The 4363-nt window shown below is 42.8% G+C and overlaps 1 pseudogene; it reads left to right on the top strand.

The window, feature by feature from the left end:
- The first annotated feature begins 3 nt into the window (after window positions 1–3).
- LOC106324161 lies at window positions 4–1144 on the top strand (annotated as a pseudogene).
- Window positions 1145–4363: the final 3219 nt, after the last annotated feature.

The raw sequence follows: 4363 nt of genomic DNA, 5'->3' as shown, positions 1-4363 counted from the left end.
TGCTTTGAAAACGATGACCTCGCTCCTTATACACAATTTCTCCACACCTCTCCAAGAACTAGGAGGAAATGTAAACTCGTTAAATGGAATAATTATCCTCATTTTTGTTAGTTAGTATATAGTATATACAAAAACTTTGTGGTGTTCACTGTCTCCAAATTAAATTCTTTATGATCGGAGTAAACATACATATATGCATAATGTCATTTGTTTTCAGGTCATTATTGGCATAATCAAGTCGACTATAAAGCTGCTGTATCAGAGATTCAGAGTTCTTGCAAAAACAGCGTCCGTTTATTTGCAAAAGACATTAAAAAACAGCGTCCTTTTATCAGAGCCAACTCAAAGCTTTTGGAAAATCAACCTCTGGTCATAACAGGAGCTTCAACGGAACTCCACTTGTCACAACAGAACATTTTGATACGTGCCAAGGTTGAGCTGAACCATGACGTGGAGGGGAGCAACAACTTTAGGCGGGAAAGTTTGTTGAGTCTTGGGCTGTATAGTTTCGACTATATATATGGAGTCTAAGAGTTTGTTAGAGGGTTGGCTTTTGGGAAAGAGTTCTTGGGATCTTGAGGTGTAAACCTTAGGGTTTGGGCTTGCTTGTACTTGTATGAGTAAGAGGTTCGTGTTACATCAATATACAGTGTGTTTCGATAGGTCGTGCTCTAACACATTTCTTCGTACCTAGTAGCACAGTTGGTTACTACGTGGGCAACGACAAGATGAACATAAACAAAGATTTGATTCATTTGTCCACTAGTCAAACCAATGACACTGTTAAAGCCTACTGGAGTCTTGGCCAAATCTTGTTTGATGGTTAAATCCCCAAGAACGTCGAGGATTGGGATATAAAGTTGTCGGAAACCACCGGGCGGTCTAAGAGGAAACATGGGAAGAGGTTTATACGTAGATCAAAAGACTGTAGGCTACAGAGACGCATTTGTTTTCTTCAAAACAGATCCTTGCACTAATAAGTAAATAAGATCCATTTTGCAGAACAAGAGAATGTGTTCAGTAAAGTATATACACCTATTCTATTGTTTTTCCATCCTTCAATCTTCCTTTTCTGCTTTTATCTGCATTTCCAGTGGAGTTTAGAGTCACAAATGCCATTGAAATGTAAAACTTTGTGGTAAAGAAAGATGATTCGTTTAATCAGTTATCTTTGCAGTTTCTGGAATAACCAGATGATGATGATAGTCTTGACTGTGACTGGAAAAACTCCAACGGAGTTCCAGGTCCAAATGAGCGTCGTGTTGCGTTTGGAGATTCTGATAACAGAGGCTCGTAGACCGGGCTTCGATTCTTGGGCTGAGTGATGGGTAATGGAGACACCTCCTTCTCCATGGTCCTTGGTTGCGTTTCTATGTTTCCTATAGTCACTATTGGTCCTCCCGTACGTTCAGCTTGTTGGAGTATATTGATCTTGCTGGGTCTGTATGTATAACGGTAGTACTTCAATGCGAAAATAGGACCCATCCCTGCTCCAATTATGAGCTGCACAAGAGAAGAAAACACGAAAAAGAAAATTGTTCCTTAATCGATGTTTGTTACAGACAGATGACGAGAGATGGCTCTTCTGATACTCACAAACATTGTTATCCAGTAAGAAGGTTGAGAACAGAGGCGAAACATGATGGTGTACATTCCCGATGATGGTATGGCGCTGAAGAGAAAGTTTATGACATAGAAACCGACCAGATTTCCCCAAATTGAAAGATGTTGCAACATGAGCAACCTTGATGTTCCCAGTCTTTGGAGAGCAGAGATCCTTTCATGAGTTGAGATTTGGGGGTTGTTGGGAGACTGTGGAACAAGAATTTGGTTGTCCAAAGAGGCCCTAACCATCCTTGCAGCTGTTTCCTCAAAATCACCTTGTTCTTCAGCCTGTCTCATTCTTTCCCTTCTAGCTGCACTCTCAGTAGGATCAGGGCAGCTAGTATATTGTATCATGACGTCTATGAGCTCAACCAGCGCCACATCTATAGCTTCGGTAGGGAGCTCACTTACTGGATGGGTGTTCTGCTCATGCAGCTCAGCTCCAGATTTTGACGAGGAGGATCTTTCAAGAGGTTCTGCGTTATGTGGAAGGGGTTCTCTTTGCTGTGGAGATTTTTCCACCCATATTGATCTTGCTAGGCCTTTAAATCCCGAGTTTGCAGAGTGAGAGACATCAGATGTTACCGGGTGGCGTCTGTACTCTCTCGAGTGGTATGAGTGTGTATGATCAGCAGAGTGTTGAGAATTAGCTTCTCTGTGATGGTAACTATTTGTGTATCGGCTGGCCACGGTTCTCTCCGGCGGGGGAGGAAATTTGTAGAGATGTGAGGCCCCACGCCTTTGATCGTCTCTATGATAGTTTCCTTCTCTGTTGGGAGGGTAAAGATCGGAAGGGGATCTTCTGGGCAGTTCACGGTTTGTGAGGGGGTAGCGCTGGGTAGTAGGGTGGTACTGAGCTGAACGGTTGGATGCGCTGTGCTGTCTGGAGTCTCTTTGGATTTGTAGGTTCCTCGTATTTCCCCCTTTCTCAAGTTTGTTTCTATGCGGTGCTTGGGAGTTATTCTCTTGGTTTCTGCGGTTTTCTGGACAGAGGTCTGTCTCATGGCACAGGCTGAAGCAGGCTCCACAGTGCTTCTCAAGTTTTTCGTACACTAATGTAGCAACAACTTCGTCCCCATTGTCGTACTCAAGTGTGGACTTTTTTATCAGAGGTTGGAGACCATTTATCTCAACTTTTATTTTTGCAGTGGTTGAGGTGATTTCGACTTTGTCCAAGATTCCAATATCTCTTGCTATCCCGGCGAGAGCAATATCAGACCAAAGGTGGAGGGGGATTCCTTGGACATGGATCCAAAAAGGGATCTGGCTTGGGAACGTAGGAGAGATTGAGGGCTCCCATCTTTGGATGATTACCATCCAGTGAGCGAAATGGTAAGGTCGGTTCTCCAAAACCCTTAAGATGTCTCTTTCAGAAGCAAACTGGAACTGAAAGCAGTCTTGCCCTAGATCTGCTCCGATTGGTCTGGATTCTAGTTTCCAGAGGTCTGCCAGGAAGGGGATAAGAGACCACATCCTTTGGTATTTAGGGTTTGTGAGACTTCCAACAAGTGTGAGTGAGTGTTTCTTGATAAGTTCAGAGCTATCAACAGAGGGGACTTTGACTCTTGCAGTACGTGGAGGGTCGCCTCCCGTCACCGGTGCTTTTCCTTTCTCTGCATATGAGAGCCTTCTGCTCATCCTTCTAGCGGAGGGGGGAGTAAGTGGTGAAGCTTCTTTACCAAGTAGGATTTACAGAGTATGGCTTTCAGGTGACAGCAGGTGCAAACGTTCTTCTCACGTTAATGAGAGAGTTTTGAGAAAAAGGTAGCTATGCAGCGGTAAATGTATCAAGATGTTGGATCTGAGAAATCGAGCAGCTTGAGGTATCTTTAGCTTCCAGTACAATGAGTTGTAAGAGGGGTTTTAAGGGAGGAGGAGAGGCCATTGCGGTGTTAGATCACGTCCGGCGGTCCCTCCGACCCGGGTCGGGGGAAAGAACCCGGTGAGTATTGTCTCAGCTCCTCCAAAAGTCTGATGGATATAACCCAAAGTAGCAATAATTTGAAAAAGATTCTAAAAGGTGTACCGCCTTTTTCCTAGGAGAGGGAAAAGTTGGGGAAAGGTGGCAGGGTTGGAGACTAGGGACCGGAGGCTAAAGACCTTGCTCAAAACGTGGACCTGGGAGAGTTTTTTGTGAGAGAAAAACTAACAAATTCATTTGATTTTTTCCTATAATTAATTCTTCCTAAATACATTTATGAATACCTTACTGAATTTGAACTATATGTAAATTTAGTAAGATATTCTCAAATATGTATACCATCTTTAGTCCAATAATCGCTCACATGAATATACATCTTTACTCCACCTGAGTATATGATGATGATGTCTTTAGAGAAGAAAAAAACTCAGATCCATTTGTATATACATAGCTTTATGCATATACTTGAAGGGATTTGCCAAACAGGATTAAATAAGGTATTTGTTACTTCATCATATGTCATTCTTGTCAACGATGAGTCTTAGTTAATGTGTAGTAATGCTCTTTGGCTTTTTTCATCTCTCTATGTATTATCAGGATGGGCTAGAAACTGCATCTCAGAGTTTATCTATGACTGATGTCCTGTGGATTTCACCAGCGACTTGGGAGCGCTCTACCGGTTCATCCAACTACGCCCAGAATGTCTAAACCACCTAAACCATTTGTACGGGAAACGAATGGTAATTGTTGGGGGTGGATTTTACATCAACCTCAAGGCCCATTAGACAACAATTAGGCTCATATTGCTAGGAAGCTCTAGGCTTCATCTTTCTATAA

Source organism: Brassica oleracea, chromosome C2 (genome assembly GCF_000695525.1).
Source record: "Brassica oleracea var. oleracea cultivar TO1000 chromosome C2, BOL, whole genome shotgun sequence".
Lineage (NCBI taxonomy): Eukaryota > Viridiplantae > Streptophyta > Magnoliopsida > Brassicales > Brassicaceae > Brassica > Brassica oleracea.
Note: the sequence above shows the minus strand (reverse complement) of the source record. Positions and strands in the feature narration are given on the sequence as shown.